The following is a 26306-nucleotide window of genomic DNA, read 5'->3' as shown; positions in this document are numbered from 1 at the left end:
TGCCTATTTCCCTGAGTTAAATCCTTTTCTTCTTCAAATACCTGGAGATATTTCTATTTCCAGTTCTGAACGTAGACTGATAGTTAATATCATTGGTCTAGGACAATGACCCTTAGGGATGGTCCCGACACATCATTTACAAAGCGAATTGGTTTTTCTGAGGTATAAAAATACACATTGAAATTGGTTTTCTGGCTACCTTACTTTTACTAAGCTGAGTTCTTTTTATTGGTGTTTTTGTTATTCCTGCTCTCCTAATTATTGAAAAATCAGTGAATAAACATAAACAGCACAGCCAGGAATTCTTGGCTCATGAAAAGGGATTTTTCTTAATGCTCATTTTATCATCTACTAAATAATTGAAAGGATGATGATATTCATGAATCTTGGTGGGATTGTCAAAGCATTTGAATGAGAGCTGTAAAGCTAGTGATAAAATGTTTACTGATGGTATATAATTTGCCTAGACTTTACAGAACACCGCAAGTTGTCACTTTTCTATTGTCATGAAGGTTTCAAAAATAGGAAAATTGAAACTCAGAAAATTTTAGTCAAGGAAAACAGCAAGCAGCTAAACAAGAACTCAAACCTCGGATATTTGGTTCCAAACACCGTGCCCTACTTTCTACCCCATACTACACCTCTGTACATTAGAGATCAGTACATTAGAGATGAGACCTAAAAGTTTTAGGCAGTATTTATAGTGTACACACACACACACACACACACACACACACGTATGTATGTTTGTATATGTATCAAGAGGCACAAAACTCTTTTTTATCACTGTTTTTCTTGATTTAAGAGGTACAAAACTCAACCTCGATTATTCGGGGTCATTAGTTTTTAGCTATTTTTCTTATTAGAGTAAGTATTTTATAATATCAGGATATATTTTATCTTGATTCTAAATATATATATACACACACACATTTGATACACATATATTTATATGTGTATATATGTGTATATGTGTGTGTATGTCTGTGTGTGTGTGTATGTGTGTGTGTATGTTCCTTAACCTCTGCGGTTTTGTTAAATACTGACCTTCACTTTTGGATTGCGAGGGGTGTAGGTCATATTAAGGCTGAATGTTCCAATTCTATTTTTAAATTATCCGTTTATAAATTAAGCCACTTTAAGCCTGATGCTCATCCTTGTAGTTCTCTCTACAGCTCTCTCCCCTCTTTAAGTAATCAGTTTCTTCTCTTTCTCTTTTATGTCAAAAGCCTTCCCGAGATAATGAAGGTCAATTCTTTCTCCATTAGGGATATCTCAAATCTCTCCAAGGGCTTTCTCAAATCTCTGCAAGGGCTTCATTTCCTATGCAGAGTGTGCTATCCTTAATCACTTGAAGAATCTTTTGACAGAGCCTTTTGTAACGTTTTTGTAGTTTCCTGCTTTACAGAATTTGCAGGCTTACTAAAAGCATGGATAGAACCAGAGCCATTGCAAGCAGAGCCAAAGGTTGAAGGATAGTGAGGCAGATCCTTGACCTCAATGCTCCCTAAATTGGAGAGAAAGTGGATGAACAACAACAAAATATTAATTCTCCTGTTCATTTATTTCTCTTTTGCTAGTTGAGAATTAGCTGAAATACAAAATCTTCACTATGTTACTGAAGACCAGATATGGGGATTGTGTTCTATTGTTTCAGTTTGCTACACGTGATTTTAAAAAAATCATTAAATAACATTTTAGAATGTTTTTAAGTACTCTGTGTTATACAGTGAGAGAAGTTTTTATCTCCCAGTATAGGATTTTCTCCAGGTATGCCTTACCTTCCCCTCTCTCACCCAGATTTGGACGCATAAAAATAAAAGAAATTGCTTTCAAAAAGCCAATTGGCATGCAAACCTTGGAGGCATAGCAAATACATTGGACGATGGAACCTGGGCCAAAAAAGATTATGACAGGCTTGAACTATGAACCAGAACCAACAAGGGAAAATTAAGTGATTCTTCAAGCAAAAGCCTATACCTGTGCACAATAAAGCACCTGTGGAGGTTGCTGATTTTACTGAGTACCTTCTTGGTACTGGTCCCTCTTTAATGCGCTTTTGCTTGAGTTATCTTGTAAATTATAGTAAAAAAAAAAAGAAGAAATCACAGTATAATACTGCAGTGGGTAAGTTAATGCAATGTTAATGAGAATATGGCTAAATGGGAGTTGGCTGAATCATATTTGAGTTCATGTTATGAGCGGGTGCATTATTTCCTGGTTTTATTGAATTAGTGTAAGAAAATGCAGGACTCTGGGCTTTCAGTAATCCCTATACTGCTGATGAGCAGTATATGTAGAACTATAGCACTAGAGCTAATAAGATGGTAACCACACCGCCTTCTGCTGCTGAGACCACATGGGGAGTCCTGCTTCCACCCATAGAGATTATTCTCTAAGTGAGAGAGGGCAAGTAGGACCATCTTCAGAAGAAAACAGAGCAGCATTTCATTTTAAGTGCGCCACAAATTCTAAAGTCATCACACTAAAATTATGTATAGTCAACTTTATCTTTGAACATTTTTTTTTTGAGACAGTGTCTTGCTCTGTTGCCCAGGCTGGAGTGTACTGGTGCGACCTCAGCTCACTGCAACCTTCATCTCCCAGGTTCAAGTGATTCTCATGCCTCAGCCTCCCAAGCAGCTGGAACTACAGGTGCAAACCACCACACCTGGCTAATTTTTTGTATGTTTAATAGAGATAGGTTTTCACCATGTTGGCCAGGCTTGTCTTGAACTCTTCACCTCAAGTGATCTACCTGCCTCAGTCTCCCAAAGAGCTGGGATTGCAGGTGTGAGCCACCATGCCGGCCTCTTTGAACATTTCTTAAATCAATTTTATATTGCCAGGACCTGGGTCATAAGGTCAAAAGGCATAAATGAACTCCTTTTGTTTTCCTGTGTATGTTTTCTATGAGTTCCCTTTCCCTGGATCACCCTTTCTCTAGTTCATGAATCCAGTGGGAAAGGTGATTGTGAAAGGGACGAGAAAAATGCCACTTCAAACTATGCCACTTTTGCATATTTACTGTTTTGAGATGAAAACAATTGAGAAACAGCAGCTGCAAGAAAGGATTTATGCCCTTTCCCTTTCTGCTTAAAAGCAGGGCATATTTCCCACGAGAAAGTTGCCCTTCTGATACCAAGAAGAAGAGAACACTCTTATCAGAGACAGGACTTGGGGAGGAGATGGTGCAGAGATAAGTCTGCACAAATAAACCTTACTGAAATAACCTTTATCTTCCATTAGTTTCTCTCATATATTTTCTAGTCACTTCCCCACAAATTACTGCCCCTAGGACCTTTTTGGACACCCTTCTTTGTCCTGTCATTCCTCTACAAATTTTTTGCCCTTTGTTAAAATGGTATATAACCCCTGAGTCTAACTGCTTCTTTGGGGTTTTTGCTTCTTTCCTATGAAGCCCCTCATGCCACATAAAAATATTTACATCAAATAAAATTTATATGCTTTTCTCCTGTTAATATGTCTTTTGTCTGCTTGAGTCACAGGCTCAGCTACAGAATCTAGGAGATTAGAGAAAAGGTTTTTCCTCTCCTACAAGTGTAAATGGGAGGAAAGGAACAGGGGATTCTTCCCTCACTGTTGTTGTTGTTGTTTGGTGCAACACAAATATTACTGAATTTCTATGAGTTAAATGAGGTTTGTTGCAACTGATAGGTAGGTTCAAAACCATGTTATAGAACTCAAGAAATTCAAGATATTAAGCCTTAGAATTATATATTCACAGAAGACCCCAGAGCTATCTTAAAATATTTAAAGGACTACCCATTGAAAGAGGAATTAGAACAGAGATGGCCATTTCAACAACTAGTCATGGCTGTCTGGAGCTCTGAATTAAAAAGAATGTGAAGCAGCATCCAAGCTCAGTGGGAAAAAATTCTGCTTGACAATGATGTCTGTCAAAGCTTGAAAGAAAGCCAGTACCCATGTGTTGAGAACAGAATGGCTATAGCTGACAAATACTAAGCATTTGAAAGAGGAGTTTATGTGAGGTTTGGAATACCATTTTCTCTCATGCACACTAAGTCAAGAAAGTTTAAAGGGGAGAGAGAAAGAGAGAGAGGGGGAGAAGAATAGAACGATTCTTCAGAAATGAGAGCACTTACAATTATAAACAGCATTCTCTTTCATTCCTGGTAAGTTTCCACTTCCTTTTGCATTTTCTCGTAAAGAAATCCATGTATCCTTACAGTAAATTTTCTTGTTTAGCTTTAGCTAGTCATCTAGATTTCTGGTTTTTGCAGCCAAACAACCCCTAAGAGATCTATGTCTTAGTGGGGCCATATTTCAATCCCATTTAATTCAATTCAACCGATGTTTATTGAATACCTATTGGGTCTCTTATACCCAATAATTGGGGTTGAGTCTTGAATCTGGCCTATGACTGGAATCTATGAAAGATTCAAAGGGAAAAATAGGCATAGGTTATGATGAGCTATAAAAAAAGAAACGAGACAGAACATAATGTAGAGTTCTTAGCTCTCCCCACCCGGGTTTATGTTCTGAGTTTTCTTTAACATTCTGTCCAATCGAGTGTGAGTGGGCTGAGACGTGGGTGGCAGAGCTGAGACACGGCCCCTCTAACTGTCTCATGTACAAACTTGAGGGGTAAGAGGAAGTTTGACACAGGAAATAACAGCCAGCAGCCGGGCTCTCTGACGAACACTATCCAATGAAGCCTTTTAATTAGGCAAGATCTTTTTTTTTTAAATCTGCTCAGAAAATACTGCCTTAATCTCTGAAGATAATAAACCTCATTTAAAGTCCTGAGTTGACTCACTGTCCATAATGACTGAGATACAAATAGAGCTTTTATCCTGCAAAAACCATTACCAGGACACAGCCAATTAAGAAATTAACCAAAATCTCCATCCCCAGTTAGAGTGCTTACCTCTAGGAAAAGCCTGAGGGGAATTATAAACACACAGTTTCTATGTGTGTTCTAATGCCAAGGTCCAAAGCAAAGGAAACCCAAACCAAATCAAAAATTGAAAAGGAAACTGTTTTAATTGATCAGGAGCCACCAAACTTCCTCTTCTGCATTATCTGTGTTTAAGTAATCCAATTAGTTTGACCTCATATGAGCAAGAGAACCCAAGTGCACATCTTTTGAAGTGGTTGTTTGGGGGTATCCTGAAAATTCTTAATATCAATCCCAGGAACATCTAAATGGTATTTTCCCCTGCACTCCTACCAGCATAGTGGAAATATCAATACCAGAGGTGGGGTGGAGGAGGAGGATATTTGTTTTTTTGCTATTCACTATCACGTGTACACACACACACGTACTTTTACCCACATTATGGAATTACTAAAAACAATGGGTGGCTCAGACTAACCATTCCACGTTGCAAATAATATCAAAATGGCTCTAAGTAGCAAAGAGAGCCAAGCGTGAGTGTCATGTATGAGCTGATGCTGCTGGTAAAGCCTTGCTTTTCTATACATAGAATGTATCACAAGAATCCGGCCTGGAGGTGCCAAAGTAATGGATGACTCTTACTCCCGCAGAGGGTCTTGGCCATTTACAGCTGAAGGAATGTGCTAATGGCAATGCTGCCCTCTTTTGGAACAGGGTACAGAAATGGGTCTAATTACCAGCTACTTTTGTGAAAAGCAGTAATAATAAATTAAAGACAATGCAGTGATTTATCCTCACCAATGACTCCTCTATCTTTTCATCAAGACAGTAGTGGTCCAGAGTCTCTAGTGGTTTTCTTTAAGTGGTGGAATAGAGAGTGCCTAAAAGTATAGATGAATAGCCCTCAGGAATAACTCGTCTAAAAGGCGAGTTATTCTCTTTTTTGCTCTTTGCATCTATAGCTTAGCATGCAGCCATTGATTACATACTTACTGCCAGGACTTGGTGAAAGAGTGCAAATAGAGGGCCATATCCTAAATGTCTAAATAGTTAAAGGTTATAAAGCAAGCTAACAAACTGCTAAAGAAAACAGATTCTATCCTTCTGCCTTGACACATTTACCTAAGTGACCTGGGGGCCTGGGTTAAATTTAGAATTTTTGGATTCCTTGGAATTTTGTACCAGAACATTCTACTTGTACTCTACTACCTCTCTTCCTCCATTTCTGATACTGTGCCACACAGAGAGGGGTCCTCCATTCATGCATGTGGACACTCTGACCCACATGTTCACACTCTGTCCAATGCTTCCCTCCCCAGATAGCCACTCCTCAGTCTTCCCTCAGGCTTAGAGGTCTGCACACTTCTGTTGCTATCCACCTTTGTAGGAATAGCCAAGGGAAGGCCTTGCGCAAGCCCTGAAACCAGGTTTAGGGCCATTTGGACATAGAATTCCAGAGTTCCAAGGACCTGGAATAGGCTCCCTGGGAAGGAAGACAGCAAAGTTTGTGTTATCAAGCAAGTTACTAGTTGGACAACTAGAGCTTAATCCCACTGGGGAGCTCTAAAAGGCTATGGAGACCTAACCACAGAGTTACCCCAACCAAGGGCCAAGGGAACTGGGGTATCTCTACAGGACTTCCCCAGTCATTGGCTGAGGGCGATTCCCAGAAAGAGTTAATTCCTTGGCACTTCTGGCCTGCTCTATGCATGGGCAGAGTGGGCTCTGATGGCCAAAGAAAGCTTTTAAGTGGAGTCGCAGATGTTGTCAGTTGGAAATCTGGCTGAGTGCAAGAAAACAGTCAGTACTAAGGGAATATGGACCAGCATCAGCATCATCTGTCTCTTGCATGCTAAGATCCACTCATGCTCCACATTAAATTGACCTTATACTGTCACAAATTCTTCATGGTGGTGTTAAAAATAATAATAATAATGAGGATTCGTGAGTTACTGAGACCAGCTATAGTCTCCAATGTTGCAATTGGCCCCAAGGCTGTAACTGACATTCTTTGTTTCTTCCTCCATCACCCAGATTCTCTCTCATGTTCAGCCATACTGTGGCTGGTCTAGGATGCCTGCCTGGTAGAGTAATCCAGACCATCATTGAGAAGGCCAAGCCTTTGGTTACCAATTCTTGTTGCTGCAATCACTCATTTATGATTATCAGCAGGTATGGGAAGCACCATGAAGTATTCGCAGGGAATTCCTGAATTTCGGATATTTTCCTCCCTGCCCTCATTTTGCAGCAGCAACTTTATCTCCTAATAATAATCAAGGTTAATTGCATCTTCCAGTATAAATACTTTTTCCTTTGCCTGCCTATCTACTAGCCAGAGGAGCCCAAAATGACTAGTCAGATGCAGATGTAGTGGAAACTGATATGTCCTCTGTATTAAGAACCTCAAGAACCAGAACCTCTAAGAGAAGTAAAGGCAGAAGTTGCTGGGACAGTAAATGTAAGTGAGTTACTGGGAGTGATGGTGAGTAAGACAACTTCTACTTCCCTCACCCTTGACCTTGCATCCCAGATTCATGTATTCTACACATCAGTGACAGCAGCATATATGGCTGATGACTGAAAGTATGTAACACCTCTTATCCCCACCCTCATCTGACCACCCCAGGAGAAAAAAGCACAGAAGTAACACAAGGTGATCTTCAGCTTTATTAAAAGGATCCTTAGTTGCCAATAACAAAAACACCTCTAATTCAAACAAGAACAAAAAATCATTAAAGAATATTAGGTGGGAATCTTTGGTAGGGCAAGAAAGTTAGGTTCAGAAATGGCACGGTCGGAGAAAATACCCAATCCACACCATGGGACTCTCTGACCAGATGCAAATGCTAAGCCTTATATAGCTGACACAGAACCAGCACCACTGCTGTCCCCACATCAAATGCTTCTGCTGCCACTCCCATCAGAAAATGGATTCTGCAAGGCTCTTCATGCTGCTTATCTGAATTGAAGTCTTGTACAATATATCAGATCAGCAGAGCCTGGTGCACATGCTTAGGCCCTTCCTGCAAGAGATGCTGGGAAAACAAGCTATTGCCTTTACTCATGGGAACCAGGAGTCACAAAATGGGACATTCTCCAGCTGAGGAATGTTGTTGAAAAGATTCCCATCAGCCACAAACACGCAAATGCCCATTATATCACTCAGAGGGTTTATTTCCCAGACCTAAAATCCAACCAATTAAAAACCTAGTTTGGCAAAAGACTGCCAACCCTCTCCAAGGAACAATTCTCGCCTTCTTCTTCTTCTTAGAAGTGTAACTCCCTCCAAGTTGAACCGGGCACATGGCCACCAGTTAGAGACTACATTTCCCAGCCTCCTCAGCAGGTATTATATGTGACTACATTCTCACCGATGGCATGTAAGAAAAAATGTGTTGTAGCTCCTGGGTCTTTTTCTTAAAGATGAAACTTTCTTAGCCTATACTTCCACTTTTCTTCTTCATGCTGGCTTAGAAATGGCAACAATTGGACCAGCTGCCTTGGGCCTAGATATGGATGCATACATTGACCATAGCAGAACCAACCCACAAACCTGGTTCCTGGATGAACTCACAGACAAATGGTGCCTTTCCAGCCCAGTTAGAGAACCTTTGGACTTTTACATGAAATAGAAATAACTTTTCTATTATTTAAGTTGATTTATTTTTACAGTAGCTTAGCCTTCACACTCAATAATGTGCTTCATCATTCAAGAGACAGCAGGAATGTCTTTGTGGCTTTTGAGAATCCTGAAGTGCTGGAGGTAGGCTCAGAGGCCACCGGTATTCTGGTCGCCTTCTCAAATAATGCATAACCAATAGGAACCCTGTGGTAAGCCTCAGTGACATAAATCTCCAGGTCTGGCAGGGCGCAGTGGCTCATGCCTGTAATCCCAGCACTTTGGGAGGCCAAAGTGGGCAGATCACCTGAAGTCAGGAGTTTGAGACCAGCCTGGCCAACATGGCGAAACCCCATGGCTACTAAAAATACAAAAATTAGCCGGGGATAGTAGCGCACATCTGTAATCCCAGCTACTTGGGAGGTTGAGGCACAAGAGTCGCTTGAACCCAGAAGGCAGAGGTTGCAGTGAGCCCAGATTGGTCACTGCACTCCAGCCTGGGCAACAAAGTGAGATTCTGTCTCAAAAAAAAAAAAAAAATCTCCAGGTCAATGCAATGGAATATTGTAGGCATTTAATAAATGCTAGCAAGTCTTCTAACCCTTCTTTCTCAGGAACCACAGCAGCTGAATGTCCTGAAGGAATATTATTGCGCTTTGGGATGTTTCAAAAACTCTCACAGAGAAGATGGTCAAATTGTCATCAGAGCTAGGTTCCAGCTTAAATTTACTCAGGTAAGAACTGAGCAAAAAAGAAGGAACTTGATTTGAGTCTGAACCTATGTATTCTCAAAACATATAACTTGTTTAGGTGGAATGCTTGAAAAGATGGGGTACCTGGTTTCCATTTGAAATCTTTTAGAAAAGAGGCCTTGTATAACACTTGAATGGATACTAACCAAGAAAACTGCTGGGTTTTTCATTCATGGCAACCGGGGGGAAGGAGAACATCTTGCTTAGATAAATAAGACTAGTGGCAAAAGGAGGTTCTTCAGCATCACAGGGAGCACATGATGCTGAATGAATGGGGAAGTGAGGAGGATCATGGTTTAGGAGAACAAAGGAACCATCAAAGGACAGAAGATGAGACTTCTAGCAGTGACTATACCATAATATCTGTGAATCTGTCCAAGACCTCCATTAGGTTGAACATGCATTCATCCATTTATTTATTAGTTTACAATGTTTATTGAGCACCAACCACACACCAGAAACTGGGCAAGGCGTTGAGGACACAGCTGTGCATTAAATAATATAAGGGAAGAAAATTAAAATAAGGACAGGAGATGGTAAGTGACAGAGGATGCTCTCATAGATAGGATGCTGGGGAGGCTCTCTGAGGAGGGGAAATATGAACAGAGACCTGAATGAAGTCAGGAGGGGAGCCCTGTGGGTGTATATCTGGGAGACTTCCAGGCAGAGGGAGCGTAAAGGACAAAGGATCTGAGAAGCAGCTTACTTAGCAGATTTAAGGAACAGAAAGGAAGCCAGGGGCTGAGCGTGGTGGCTCATACCTGTAATCCCAGTGCTTTGGGAGGCTGAGGCAGGCGGATCACAGGAGTTTGAGACCAGCCTAGGCAACGTGGCAACAAGCCGGGTGCATTGGCATGCTCCTTACTTTCAGCTACTGGGGAAGCTGAGGTGGGAGGATCACTTGAGCCCCGGAAGGTTGAGGCTGCAGTGAGCCAAGATTGCGCCACTGCACTCCAGCCTGGGCGACAGAGTGAGACCATGTCTCAAACAAACAAACAAACAAATAAATAAATAAATAAATAACTGGAAAAGGAAACCAGTATGGCCAGAGCATAGCAAGGTAGGAGAAAAGTTGTTGGAAATGCAGGTAGACGGGGGCCTGGGGCTAGATGATACAGACCTTATAGGTGATAGGAAAGGACCCAGCTTCAATCTTCATAGAACATTCCTTGGCCACTGAGCACAGGGGTTAGGTCTCACTCACCTCAAGTGCCCTGTAGGGCCTAGCACTGTGATTTTTTTTTTTTTTTTTTTTTAGACGGAGTTTCGCTCTGTTGCCCAGGCTTGGGTGCAGTGGCGCCATCTCAGCTCACTGCAAGCTCCGCCTCCCGGGTTCACGCCATTCTCCTGCCTCTGCCTCCCGAGTAGCTGGGACTACAGGCGCCCGCCACCAAGCCCGGCTATCTTTTCGTATTTTTAGTAGAGACGGGGTTTCACCGTGTTAGTCAGGATGGTCTCCATCTCCTGACCTCGTGATCCGCTCGCCTCGGCCTCCCGAAGTGCTGGGTTTACAGGCGTGAGCCACCGCGCCCAGCCAGCACCGTGATTTAATACTGTAGATACTGTGCAAAGAAACTGAAATAAACTTCAGGTAAACTCTGGAATAAACTGTTAACAGGCACATTAGGGATACCCAGCCACAAAATACTTATATAATGTTTAGTTGGAGGTTTTGGCAATTCTCTGCACAAATAATCTTGTCTTTGGCAATCAACCAGTTACATTTGCTATAATAAAAGAGTAATCATTTTTATTTCAATATAACTGCTGATCGTGGTGGAACTTAGAGGGCATCTGCTCAAAATAATATGGCTGAAGTGTCATAACACCTGGAGCAGCCATGGCGAGAGTCTATTTTGGTCATCATTTTGGCATTCAATACAAGCATTTATTGGACAATCTGCTTCTATATTTTAGGAAAACCGAGTGTAAGAAATTACCCAGGAAACACAAAGGGATGCTGCCTGCCAAAAAGACTCTACCTTCCACTAGTCTACAAGTGGTAGAAACATTTTTCACAGCTGGATTCTCTAAGGAAAATTATGAAATGGGATTGCTTAGCCTAGAAATTTTCTTCAGTGTATATTAATGTATTGTTTCTGTTAAAACTTCTCCCTTTCCTTTTTTAAAGGAAGATGCTTAAATGAGGGGATTTGCTTTTTATCCTGGGGCAAGAGTGGCCTTTGACTCAAGGTTAGATAAAGATAACTCTATAAAAAACATTGAGGGCTCTGTGATGGCAACAGGAAAAGCCCAAGAAAAGAGAGAACCTTGCTGAAGGATCCATCCTGGAGGGGGAAGGGCGGGCTCTGGTGGGGGAGGAGGGAGGAAGGCAAAGAGTGAAGAAGATGAAGGAGACCTGGAAGTGACTATTATTTCAAGAGATGGCCCTGATAAGCTTATTGTAGAGCATGGAGCTTGGTCAGTGACCTTTAACTGGACTCGGGTTACATTAGCTGTCACTACTCAGTCATCACAAAGATGGTCCCGTCCTTTTGAAAGACACATACAAGGTATAGTTCAACTGAAACTATGTCTGTAATAGCATTAGGAAGTTCACCTCTTCTGTATAACATCCATTTAGGTACCTAAGGCAACTCTGCCTTCTAATCACCTACCAGTTGCTATGCCAAGTAGGGTACTGAGGTTCCCAATCTTAGCATAATAGTGGTGGATGCTCAATTATAGAGCTAAGGACTGTTGCAGGCTGTGGGGAGGCAATATGAAGAGGACAGGGAAAGGATATGTATGGGATGGGTTTTATTTCATTGAGACAATTTCTTAGAGATTATACTATCTTTATATAAGTTTTTATAGTAGTTTACAAATAGTATTTTTTTACAAATAGAACTATTTTACAAATAGTTCTATTTTTAATAGTTTCTTCATTTTGTTTTCTCTTTTTCTTCAGAAGAGATGCCATCTCTTATTTTTAAAATCTCTTTTCAAGAATTTAATTTTATATTCCCCTCAAGACCAAAAACATGTCAATTTAGCAAGGGAAGATGTTTAATTGCTTCAGAACATCCACATTTTGAAGAATAAACATGTTTCTTTTTCTCCTTGGTCAATTTGGCAGCATAAAGTAACTTATTTGTGGCTGTTATTTGTCTCCACAATTTCCCTTAATAGTAGGTTTCACAGCCTTTATATTCATGAAGTATTTCCTTATGTCTGGACCAAATCCCTTTTTGCTCTAATTTGAGGCCAGTGACTGTGTGGAGCTGCTCACAATGGTCTACTGAGTAGACAAACCCTTGGAGTTTGTTTTGAAAACTCGCTTTGGCCTTCTCTTTACTAGAATAAACAATCCCGAGCTTCCACAACCTTCCTCAATGGCATTATAATGCACTCATGAAAATGTGCTCATATGCAAAACTGGACATAGTTCAACAATCTTAGGACTAGTTCAAGAAATGCAATACAGAATTGATTTAATTTAATTTAATCTTCTGATCCCCTGTATTTGAATGGTACTTTAATTTACAAAGTACTTTCATAAACAATAGCTCATTTTATCTTGATAACAAATCTGTGAGATATGTATTACTTTTCTTTTTCTTTTCTGATAATGTCACTGAATCTTGGGCTACACTGCTAGTAAGTAGGAAAGCAGAGATTCAAGCCTCACTCCTCTGAGACAAGCTCTGTGGAATTTCTACTACCTAGCAGCTGCCTACTATGTGCAAAGCCCTGTGCTGAGTGTTGGAAAGGCTATAACTACATCGTATATACAAAGGATATAAAAGAGGTCTTCAAAGAGTTCATGGACAACCTGGCCAACATAATGAGAGCCCATCTCTACAAAAATTTTAAAAATTAGCTGGGCATGGTGGTGTACACCTTTAGTCCCAGCTACTTGGGAGGCCGAGGTAGGAGGATCACTTGAGCCCAGGAATTTGAGGCTGCACTGAGCTATGATCATGCCACTGCATTCTGTCTGCATGATAGAATGAGACCCCGTCTCAAAACAAGAAAAAAGAAAAAGTTCATGAAAATGCATTTTAGGAAAAACCTGTGTGTGTGTTCAAAATTTTTTTGCACCAAAATAAACTTGATCCGACATGTTATACTATGTCTGAACAAGATCTTGTTTGAGGCACTAAGAAGAATAAGATATCAGTTTGAAAAGAACCCCTATCAGAGCAACGTGAATTCTACTAAAATTGAAACAAGAGCAAACATCAAGTTTATGGTAAAACTTGGGTGGAAGAATGGTGAAATCACTGATGCTTTACAAAAAGTTTATGGATACAATACTCCAAATAAATCAACAGTTTACAAATAGATAACTCATTTTAAGAAAGGACAAGACAATGTTGAAGATGAAGCCCACAGCAGCAGACCATTCCACATAAATTTAGGAGGAAAAAATTAATCTTGTTTGTTCCCTAAATGAAGAGGACTGACAATTAACAGTAGAAACAGTAGCCAACACCATAGGTATCTCAATTGGTTCTGCTTACACAATTCTGACTGAAAAATTAAAGTTGAGAAAACTTTCCACTCCATGGGTGCCATAACTGTTGCACCCAGATCAGCTGCAGACAAGAGCAGAGCTTTCAATAGAAATTTTAAACAAGTAGGATCAAAATCCTGAGGCATATCTCCAAAGAATTATAACAGGAGACGAAACATGGCTTTACCAGTATGGTCCTAAAGACAAAGCACAATCAAAGCAATGGCTACCGAGGGGTGGCCGTGGTCAGTCAAAGCGAAAGTGGACCAGTCAAGAGCAAAGGTCATGGCAACAATTTTTTTGGATGCTCAAGGCATTTTACTTGTTGACTTTTGGAGGCCAAAGAATGATAACATCTGCTTATTGTGAGAGTGTGTTGAGAAAGTTAGCCAAAGGTTTAGCAGAAAAATGCCTGGGAAAGTCATACCAGAGAGTCCTTCTCTACCATGGCAATGTTCCTGCTCATTTCTCTCATCAAACAAGGACAATTTTGGGAGCATTTTGATGAGAAATCATTGGCATCCACCTTACAGTCCTGATTTGGCTCCTTTTGACTTATTTTTGTTTCCTAATCTTAAAAAAGTCTTTAAAGGGCACCCATTTTTATTCAGTTAATAATGTAAAAAAGACTGCATTGACATGATTAAATTCCCAGGACCCTCAGTTATTTAGGGATGGACTAAATGGCTCAGATCATCACTTACAAAAGTGTCATGACCTTGATGGTGCTTATGTTGAGAAATAAAATTTACATTTCTAATTTTTATCTTTTAATTTCATGTTTCCATGAACTTTTTGAAGTCCCTTTGTATAAACAGTCAATTCCTGCAGACCTGCTTCTAGAGATAAGGAAAAAGGTCTTGAGAAGAAAATAGAATGAATTGGGATCTGAGTGTTAAGTAGGTTGCAGGTATGTGGAGAAATTAAGAACATTCCTAATATGAAGAACAGGCCTCCATGAAGGCATGTTTTGCAAGATCATTGCATAGTAAGCTTATCTCCTTTCACAGTAGAAGGAATAAAGGTGCCCTCTTTGAGAGGTGATAAAGTTTCATGATTAAGAACTAGAGCCATAAGTCTAGCGTGGTGGCTCATGCCTGTAATCCCAGCACTTTGGGAGGCTGAGGCGGGTAGATCACCTTAGCCCAGGAGTTCAAGACCAGCCTGGGCAACACGGTGAAACCCCATCTCTACAAAAATAAATAAATAAATAAATAAAAATACAAAAATGAGCCAGTCATGGTGGTACATGCCTGTAGTCCCAGCTATTTGGGAGGTTGATGTGGGAGAATCACCTGAGCCTGGGAGTTCAAGGCTCCAGTGAGCTGTGATCACACCACTGCTTTCTAGCTTGGGCAATGAGAGTGAGACCTTGTCTCAGAAAAAAAAAATTAAAAAAGGAACGAAGGAAGGAAGGAAGGAGGGAAGGAAGGAAGGAAGGAAAAAGACAACTGGAGTTACAGAGTTACAGCTCATTCACAGGGATTTAAACCTAACCCTGAGTACTCTCAACAAAATGTATCATGCATGTGAAAGCTTTCTACCATGTGTTCTTAACTATTCAGGGGACAGTGAGGAGGGCTTGTGTTGGAGAAGTGGAAGAGGCAAATATATTTGGCTGTGAGGTTGATCAGTGTCTCCATTTTGAGGTGGAAGAATATAGTATCACTAATCATCTTCATTGCTATGGGCAAATATAATCATGGTTGTGGTTTTCTTCCTCCAATGGGCTACTTAGTGGGATAAGAGGAATGTCATTATTGAGTAAATGTATTAGTTTCTTATGGCTGCAGTAACAAGTCTCTGCAAAATTTGTGGTTGAAACAATGCAAATTCATTGTTTCATAGTTCTATAGAATAAAAGTCCAACATGGGTCTTACTGGGCTAAAATCCAGGGGTTGGCAGGGCTGCATTCCTCTCTGAAGGCTCTAGGAGAGAATTCGTTTCCATGCCTTTTCCAGCTGCCAGAGATTTCCCTCATTTCTTGGCTCCAGGTCTTCTGCCCTCTCTCCAAAGCCAGCAACAGCAAGCGAGTCATTCTTATATCACATTCCTCTCACCTACTTTACTGCCTCCCCCTTCCATTTTTAAGGGCCCTTGTAGTTACATGGGCCCACATGAATGATCCAGGATAATCTCTCTATTTTAAGGTCAGCAGAGTAGCAACCTTAATTCCATCTGCAACCTTAATTCTCCTTTGCCATGTAAGGTAACAGATTCACAGGTTTTAGGGATGAGGACATGGATATCTTTGGGGACCCATAATTTTGCCTACCAGAGTAGACAGTGATACCCAAAGACATTCCCAAAACCATTTGTTCAACGGATCCATTGATTAGTTAAGTTATAAGGCTCTGTTTTGTCCAAAAGTATCTATTAAAAATGGTCAAGCCTACCAGACACAGACACTTGGTGCTGGCATTTATCTGGAATAGAACCTCTGCCTACTAACTTGGAGAGAGGCAAGGAAAGAAGACAAAGAACATCAAGGTGTTGTGTGCTATGCTTATCTTCCACTGCTCAGCTTATATTCTTTGCCTTTATTATGTGCACTTAAGGGCTTCTGCTCAGAAGGACCATCGGCCTACACTCCAAGGACCACTGAGAGCTTCTGTACGGAGCTCCGATGAACTCTACCATGTCCATTTGCCATCTCCTTACTACAGCTAAAATGGGCTCCCAATAATTCCAGGCTTATCTTTTGTTGGCTTTCCCTCTTTTCTAAGTATTGAACTTTCATTTCTAAAATGCCTCAGGACACCAGAACTCAAACTCTGACCTGATTTAAAGAAAATAGATACATTCAAATGTATTTTTAAAATTCAAGTCATGACTCAGTCTATACAGTTGAGTTGGGAATCTTCAGAAAGGAGTGGCCCTCTCCCTTCTCCCCACAAAAAAATAGGTTATTAGAGATATTTCAGGAAAGTTAAATTTAATTATAAAATTGTAGAATATAAATATACTTTAAAAATTCTAAGGGAACTCAATGATTTTTCTCATTTATTCCTCTTCTGTATCAGAGAAAGAATCAAATCACTTAAATCAGTACGGGTGCAGTGGCTCATGCCTGCAATTTCAGCACTGTGGGAGGCCAAGAAGGGTGGATCACTTGAGCTCAGGAGTTTGAGACCAGCCTGGACAACATGGTGAAACCCCATCTCTACAAAAAATACAAAAATTAGCTGGGCATGGTGGTGGGCACCTGTGGTCCCAGCTGCTCTGGAGACTGAGGCAGGAGAATTGCTTGAACCCAGGAGGTGGAGGTTGCAGTGAGCCAAGATTGTGCCACTGCACTCCAGCCTGGGCAACAGACTGAGGCTCTGTCTCAAAAAAAAAAAAAAAAAAAAAAATCACTTACATCAGAGGAAATTGTCTTGTTTTGATTTTAAGATTTTCATCCCATCAGAGGATACAGCTCCACAAATTTTCTTGGCAATACATTCTGAAGTTTAACAGTTCTCCTGTCTAAAATCAATTCCTGGTCTAACCTAGTTTAAATCTATTTATTCCTTTATATTCGTAGTAGAAATGTAGAAAAATCTGGTTTTAAACTTTATCCAGAGGATGTGTAGATACTTGAAGATGTTTATCACTGTTCATCTTTGCTAGGTTTGCCAGAATTTGGTACATATTTTGACAAAATTTGTGTTAACAGTAATGCACCGTAGTGTCTAATCTGGGCACAAATACTACATGTGTGAGTGCATGTCAGCAAGTGAGTGTGTGTGAGTGGTGTGTTGTTCTTTTAAAAACAGAAGAATCCCATCCATATGGAACATTTGGGAACCCTGTCAAATTCTTTTTATTCCAAGTCAAATAATCCCAGTCTCATTTAATTTTGTTTCAAAAAGTTGAATTTATAAACCTCAAAATGAACCATTAAAGGCAGCAAGAGTCACACTGGCACTCATGTAGATAGGCACCTAGGGCGATGACGTCAAGTCAAGCTTTCCTAGAAACAGGAAAATAAATAAATAAGGTTTTTTTTTTTTTTTTTCTAGCATTAGAATTCTATGGAACAGAACCAAGTACACCAACAGACATTTGAATACCCAATAGATTTGTAGCACTGACATAGGATCTGTGGAACAAACAAGTAATGAGTTTTGTGACCTGCTTGAAACATGCAAATAGAACTTATCTCAGGGGTGACAGTTCAGTCATTGACTGGGAATTTACTCAGGCTTCCCATTCACCCAGGACTTCAAATGTGAGCTTTTGATGATTTTTCCCCAAAGGGAGTCTCACAGATACATACGCATGATTGACAGAAGATATTTATCATTCAATTATAAGCTTCTGTCCCATTACAGGCATCCTGCCTATAGTGCACTTTAAATTAAATATTTTTTATAAGTCATGTAATTATTTTATGAAAAGCCCAATTATATTGCATTAATTATGTACTTAAAGCATTAATTTATTAACAGTAAACATTTAAAATATATCACAATTTTTTATAACCTCATTATAAAATTGGGAAGTAGCCTAATGCCTCTCTCAACCTCTGGGAGACCCTATTCATATAAAATCCCATCTTGGCTTCTGAGCCTTTCAGTAAGAACCTGCAAGCTCCCATGTGTGGCGCTATGTCCGTGTCCTAAAAAAGCAGGATCTGGCTTTATTGGACTGACGCTTTGATGGCCTTTGATCAGGTCATTGTACCAGAGCAGCCAAGATATAAAGCAAGATGTGGCCTTTCAGTAACCTTCCTTTCTTGTGTGAGAGTAAGACAAGTTAATTGGGCTTGACAGTACAGATGACTCTTTCAAGTCAGGTAAAATGAGACTGTTGTGCTTATCACAGGTAGATAACCATTAATATCGCTTGTACTGTCTCTGGGAAGAGAAAGGGGCTTGTTTGTTTTAAATGTTTTTCAAGGAAGGCAACAAAGATTCCCGGGAAGGTTGCCTGGTCAGCTCCATCTAAGGAGACAATAGTGCCATTTGAAGGGTTCAAGACCCACTGAAAGGCAGAGAACACACTCCCATTGATAAATTATTATTATTGATAATCCCTTCTTTGTCCTTAATTTTGTGTAATTGTCAAAGTTCAGACTGCGGGCCCTAGCAGATTATTTTAGACCTGTCTTTAGAAAGCTACCTCTGAAAAGGGAGTCCTTTTGTATCCTAATAACAACGAAATGTCCCGGGAAATCTAAGTTGATATTGTACTTTATTCAGCAATTTGTTTTGCTCGCAATATATTCTGGGGCTGTTTTTTCCTTTGTATTAGTTCGATTCTCTTTATGATCAACAGCAGTGATCACACAAGTGTTCACTGAGGGAGAGGGCGGTCATAGGGGAAATCTCCCTCAGCAGAATATCATTCACTCTTCCACTAGGCAAAGTTTCCAGGGATGCAAGATGGCACCATTTTCTCCTCTTTCCTGCAGAAAACCAAAAAATTACAGGCCACTCTCAGGGAATCAAAGGCCCTTTGAGTTAGTAGGACATTGATACTCACCATTCTATTGTCACCAGTGTTGGCCCTGTTCCAGTTTCAGCCATTCAGAATCTAATTTAGAAAGAAAGAAGGAGCCGGGTGCAGTGGCTCACACCTGTAATCCCAGCACTTTGGGAGACCGAGGCAGGGAGATCACCTGAGGTCAGGAGTTCAAGACCAGCCCGGCCAACATGGTGAAACTCTGTCTCCACTAAAAATACAAAAATTATTGCGGCGTGGTGGCCCACGCCTGTGTAATCCCAGCTACTATGGAGGCTGAGGCAGGAGAATCAGTCGAACCCAGGAGGTGAAGGTTTCAGTGAACCGAGGTCACGCCATTGCACTCCAGCCTGGGAAAAAAGAACAAAACTCCATCTGAAAAAAAAAAAAAAAAAAAAAAGGAAAGAAAGAAGGGTGAGAGGGAGGAGGGAGGAAGGAAGATAATGAGGCTGGTCTAAATAGAGTTCTTAGGCAGCCTGCAGTGCGTTTCTGCTGTCTGTGAACACAGTCCTGGTGTTAGGAACATGATCTATGGATTGATGTCACGTGCCTTATGTTAGTAAAGGAAGATTTCTAAATTACTCCAAGATTTACCAATAAAATCAGAAATAAATCTGAGTTTTATTGCTTACCAGGAAGGGAATTACATCATTATAGTATTGGCAGGGGGCTTCAGAAAAAGAGGTTCATCCATTATCATTCTAGGTTTTGTCAATTGGCAGCATTTCTTTTGAACAACTTGACAATGCATATCAAATGCAAGGCAACATGATAATCCTATTTTTGGAAACATATCTTCAGGAAATAATTCAAGAGGAGAAAATGATATTACTGGAAATCTCCAAATAAAGGGAGATGCCTAGAGAAGCATTATACTATCTAAAACTGGAAAAATCTAAATTTCCAACAATAGAGGATAATTGAATAACAAAATATCAATGCTGTGGAATATTAGGCAACCATGAAAATAGTAAGTGTGATGATGTACATGGAAAAATATTTATGAAACGTATAATGAAAAAATAATGTAAAATTCTATATATACAGAAGACTACTATTATGAGACATTTCATGTGTAATAAAAGGGTCTGTAAATAAATGAAAATAAATTATGGGTTTTTCTGGTCTTTCACAATTTCTGATATAATACTTCAAAGCTGATTTAATTATAAATAATTTACATTAAAATTAGTTCCTGTTTAGTGAATGAGTGATTGTTGGCAGATGTACATTTTCTTATATCATTACAGGTAGGGAAATAGTAGCAGATTTGTTTAGGCACCAAACTTATTCCATAAAAATTCTTTCATCATCAAAGCTGTACTTAATATGCTTGAAAAGATTAGGATGATAGATTCTGAGTCTTCCCTTCTTGGCATGATCAGAGGATAAAATCTTTTTTCATCATCTTAAAAAAACAGAATTACCATGTGCAGTCTCAAAAAAATGGTGAAATTGTGTTACATAGTTAAATGAACCAGTTCACACTCATTCTGAAAATTAGCTCAGAGCTTTTTGTTCCAAATTTAACAAACTAAATAAACTAAAAATATACTCTGAGTAGGGCATAATCATATTAGCAAAGCAAAAATTAGTTTTAAAGTTCTACATGTGACAAATGTGCTTGGATAGAAGACATTTGTTAACTTCTTTGTCGTTTATGGAAGTCTGTCCCTCTGTATCTGTATCATGGGTTCCTCTGAGGACAGATAATTTGCTTTTGCATCACTTATACCCCTACATATCTCCAGCATCTAGCACATCATTTGCTAGAGAGTTGATTAAAGAAGTAACAAGTTAACAGTCCAAACCAAATTTCAAACATGTCTTTTCCCCCATTTAATTGCTACATACTATGTTATAGTGGAGCATGTTTAATAAAATAACACTATCGTCTTTGATGGAAAGCCAAAAAAATCAACATTTAATAATAGAGTCAATTCTACCACATGCAGAACCACGGAAGACTTCTACTTTTACACTTTATGTACTTCTGGATTGTTTTAACTTTTTTTACTTTAAAAAAACATATATTACTTCTGTAATTTTTAAAAAATATAATGAAAAGCTGGGAATATTTTGTTTTGTCGTGAACATTCACGCTTTGGGAATTTGTTGTTCCTAAAAGGGTGGGGACCGAAGAAAGTTTCAAAGATGCTGAAGCACAAAAACTGTTTAATGTAAATGTTAGGATTCACATAACTACAACTTGGAAAAATGCTATTGATCAAGATCTCACCAATCCTTTGCTAAAGCAATGAAAAAGAAGCATATTTTCTTCCTATTTTAAAGCGATAGATTGTTTTTGCTAGACTGTGGGGGATGGGGAGAGAATCATGTTGTTTTGTGCCTAAATGTAAGTATACCTTATAACTCCCTGCAAAAGAAGGGATAAAAAAAATCAAAGAAGAAGGACAAGTCATAGCCCTTTTCTTTTTTCCCCCAGAAATTTTATTCCAGGTTAGTAAGAAATTACAGGACAGTTTGCCACCAAACTTACCTAATAGTCTCAAAGCTGTGCCTAACATTAACGAGATTTGACTCTAAAATTCAATGGATGATGACTTAAAAATGAGTTAAATCTTCCCATGTCTTAAGAGTGGGTTGTGTAAAGTGATTTTCTTCCAAAGACTACTGAAAGGAGAGGGGGGATAAAATTAACTTTACAGCAGAGACACCTGACAAACACTATCCTGGCCAGATGCTCAAGGTTAACAGCAACAGTGATAAGTCTGGCCGATGGCGTGTACCTTTGAGATGAGGTGATGAGTGGGCCATCTCACCTCTGTGGTCTTTCTCCCCCAAACCCATTACTGCAGCCTAATCATAAGAAAAATGGGCAAATCCCAATGGAAGGACATTCTACAAAATACCTGACCAGCACACCACAAGACTGTCAAAGTTATCAAAAACAAGACAAGTCTGAAAAACTGTCACAACCAAGAGGACCCTAAAGAGACATGACGGCTAAATGTAATATAGTATCCTGGATGGGATCCTTCCTAGAACAGAAAAAGACGTTAGGTGAAAACTAAAGGAAATCTGAATAAAGTATGGACTTCAGTTAATGTCAATGTATTATTATTGGCTCATTGTTATAACAAATATACCACAGTAAATATAAGACGTTAATAAAGGAAAAAAATGGCTACAAAGTATATGGGAATTCTCTTACTCTCCTTGCAAATTTTCTGTGAGTCCAAAACTATTCTAAAATAAAAAAAGTTTGATTTTGTTAAAGTAAATGAAGTAGGAATAAGACCTGAGCAATTTAATCTTCCAGTGGCAGGAATTAAAGATTTCTTTAGTCGGAGGCAGTGGTATACATCTGTAGTCCCAGCTATTTAGGAGGCTGAAGCTGAGGTGGGAGGATCTCTTGAACCAAGGAGTTTGAGGCCAGCCTGGGCAATATATTGAGAACCCATCTCTAAATTAAAAATTAAGAATTAAAACAAAAAAGTTTTAAGATTTTTTTCAAGCATGCAAGTTCTGATTGTTTAATAAATATGCACCAGTCTTTGTGGATTACTCTAAAAATACTCTTTCATGATATACTCTTAAAATAAATTTTGATAAAACCATAAAAAGCTATATCTGAAGAGTAGAACAGATCTTTGAAATAGACTCATCTTTATTTTATGAATGAGTTAGTAAGAAGCTGATAGGCAGAGCAAAAAGGCAGACCCAATCCCCCTAACTCCACATCCCCAAAGTATGAAGACCCCCTACCACAAAATACCAACTGAACACAGGAATCTATTTCTAAGATATCTATCACTCCAATCACAGTCTGCCAGAAATTTGGTATAATTGCCCAATATTTTCCAATGACTTAATTTAAAGTAATTCTACATATCAGCATAGCTGAATAGAATAGTTTAAAAATCACTTCTATGTCTCAATTCTTTGCTTTAAAGCTGCTCTATAGCCCTGGAGTATCAGAGCAGGTACATCCAGACTGCCACTGGCTCAAAGTGTGAGCAAGTTTTTGACTTGCATCCGGGAACATCCCAGAGAGAGAACGTTCTTACCATACCTTTCAGCCATATGTGCCCTGCCTCAGTGACCGCAAAGGGATGTCAGATACAGTAGCAGCTTCAGGAAAAGAACATGCTTTTTCACTTTCCCATCAGTTCTTAGAGTAACTGAGAATCTCTCATGATGTAACTAAAATGGCTTAATCAAGTCCATCTCATAGGCAAGGTTACTAGGTTTTTTAATACCTCAACTCAAGAGCTGAGCAAATCCATTCTAGAGACAAGTCAGGTTTCTTGACTCTCAATCTGGTACTCTGGATACTAAGTTGTACCCAGAGTTTTATTCATTTAAATTGTTGGAATCATTGTTATTGAATCCAACATTTCAAACAAATTAAAAATAAATCCAACCATTGTTAAGTTTCATGAAAAATATGCACAATATCAAATACTGCATTCAAAGATAGAATATGTTCACCAATAACTACTTCTGAAATATTAGAACTATCCTGCCATTCAGCAAAGATGTATTCATCCTTACTGAGAGAGTCTCTCTAAATTATTTTAGCTCATAAAAGGGGATAATAGTGTCCTTAAATCTTATTCTAGAATATTACGCCAACACAAAATACAGTTGTCCTTTGGTATCTTCAGGGGATTGGTTCCAGGACATCCTTGGGCACTCAAATCCACAGGTGCTCAAGTCTCTTATAGAAAATGGTATCGATATCATATTTGCATATAACCTATACACATCTTTCTGTATACTTTAAATCATCTCTAGATGATTTATAATATGTAATGCAATGTAAATGCTATGTAAATAGTTGTTATACTGTTTTGGTTTTTATTTGCATTATTTTTTATTGTTGTATTGTCATTTTTATTGGGTTCTTTTCCAAATACTTTCAACCCACAGGTGGTTGAATTCATGGATGTGGAACCCATAGATGCAGAGGACTGACTGTAATGTAGTATTTTCACTGAGGAAAGACACAATTCAATTTAACGTTTTTCCACAACTCCCGGCCCTGAGGAAGAATAAGTAGCCACTTTGAGTTGGGTGACTCACCACAACCATTCTAAAGTAGAAGAAATAGTCACATTAACAGGATTCACTCATGGATCAAGGAACAGGTACCACACAGAGTCCACTATGATTGTGTGTCCTGTGCCTGAGCTTCTTAAATACAGGCAGTCAAGACCATCTGGGAAGGAGAGGGTCAAAGAGTAGCTTATTATGCTACTGCCTACCTTTTCTATTTGATGGCACACTGCCCAGTAGTAGCTAGATATTTACAGTTTATTTGGTCCAAAAAAACAATAACGAGCTCCCTCTAGGTAGAAGAAAAAAATTATCCTATATTAGGCAATGAAAGTTAGCTTAGGAAAGAATTTCAAGAGACATTTTCTTTCAACGGTATCATAATATTATATTTCTTGTGATATACTCTAGCCACTTAAACAATAATTATCATCCCCAACTTTACTACCCAAAGAGAAATCACTGGCTGAGAGGAACAATTTGAAAGCAAGTGTGCAATTTCCTACCAATGTATATTTTATATGTTTGAAGTTGTAAAAGTTGGGCATTATATACAGAAAAGATGGCACTTGGACAGGTAGATAGCCACAGTGTTCCACACTCTAGACCAGTGTTATCCAGCAGTACTTTCTGTAATATTGGAAATGTACTATATCTTTCTTGTCCAATCTGGTAGCCACTAGTCAGACATGGCTACTAAGCACTTAAAACGTAGCTGAAGCAACTGAAGAACTAAATTTTATTTGTATTTAATTTCCATTCGATAGCCATAGTAGCTAGTGGGTACCTCACTGGACAGTGCAGCTACAGACCAATGGGTTATAACCTCTCTGCAAGAAGTAGGAGGAACAGCCAGCAAGGATCAGGGTAAGAGCTAGTTTAGGTACCAAATACCAAATGTGAAGTCTGGAGAGTGTGAGGCTTTGTGCCAGTCATTTCACCATTAAATCTCTTCAGCTGTAAAATAGAAATTTGTGACTCATCTAAGAAGAATGTACTTCTATAAAAGCTTAGGAGCATTTTTCAGATTTTTGTATGAATCATACAAATAGACCAACAAGATCATATCTCTTATTTTTTCCACTCTTTCTTTGTCTACTATAATGTTGATGATTGATGACGGTGGTTGATTTAGACTTATGTGATTTTTATAATATAAAGAATTTTGTAAACACTGCTAATAAATAATGTAATTAAATCTCCAGATCAAGGGATCTGATATCTTAGTAAATTAAAGTTATTTGTTCACATAAAGTTCTCTTTTGTCCATACTAAGGCTAAGGAGAAATGTCAAGGAGGCAGTTGAATGTACAAGTCTGTAGTTCAGGAAGAGCTCAAGATGATAGCTTGCATACCCTCTCCAGTTTTAATAGAGTAACATAGTATCTAGGTATTCACTTTATTAAAATTATAAATTCCTGTAAGAGACTATGCTTGCAATATAGCTCCTATCTTAGTCTTTTCCATAGCACTTTTCTCAGTTTCATATATCATTGTTTTGCTTACAATATTAAATGAAATGGAATCAAGTTTGCATTGACAATTTAATGACATATCCATATGTATTTTTACATTTGTGTTCCAGTTCATTGCAACAAAACCTTTGGCTAGCAAAAACTTTTCAAAGTTCCAAAAACAGCCCATTCATTTCCAACTGTTAAAATTGGAAAAATGCTAACAAATAAAGTTTTACATTTTTTAGAAGTTCTTTGGAATTCATTTAATGAGATATGAGCTACGGTAAAATGTAAAATGTAATGATACTGTAATGTTGCTATGTATGTCAGCGTTTTCTCAACACCCTTTATATAAGAAAACTGCTGCACACGGTGGCTCGTGCCTGTAATCCCAGCACTTTGGGAAGCCTAGGTGGGTGGATCGCTTGAGCTCAGGATCTCAAGACTGGCCTGGGCAACACGTGAGACTCCAACTCTGCAAAAAATAAAAGTAAACTCGCCGGACATGGTGGCATGCACCTGTAGTCCCAGCTACTTGGGAGGCTGATGTAGGAGGATTGCTTGAGCCCGGGAGGTTGAGGCTACAGTGAGCTATGATTGCACCACTGCACACCAGCCTGGACAACAGAGCAAGACCCTGCCAAAAAAAAAAAAAAAAAAAAAAAC

The 26306-nt window shown here is 39.1% G+C and overlaps 1 long non-coding RNA gene across 1 annotated transcript; it reads left to right on the top strand.

Moving 5' to 3' along the window:
• The first annotated feature begins 4012 nt into the window (after positions 1–4012).
• LOC129060016 (uncharacterized) lies at positions 4013–22317 on the top strand. Its single transcript, XR_008526328.1, has 3 exons — positions 4013–4157; positions 9116–9235; positions 21981–22317. It is a non-coding gene; the product is annotated as an uncharacterized LOC129060016 (long non-coding RNA).
• Positions 22318–26306: the final 3989 nt, after the last annotated feature.

The sequence above is a fragment of the Pongo abelii genome, chromosome 5 (assembly GCF_028885655.2).
Source record: "Pongo abelii isolate AG06213 chromosome 5, NHGRI_mPonAbe1-v2.0_pri, whole genome shotgun sequence".
NCBI classification, from domain to species: Eukaryota; Metazoa; Chordata; class Mammalia; order Primates; family Hominidae; genus Pongo; species Pongo abelii.
The sequence above is the reverse complement of the archived record's forward strand: the minus strand, read 5'-3'. Positions and strand labels throughout refer to the sequence as shown.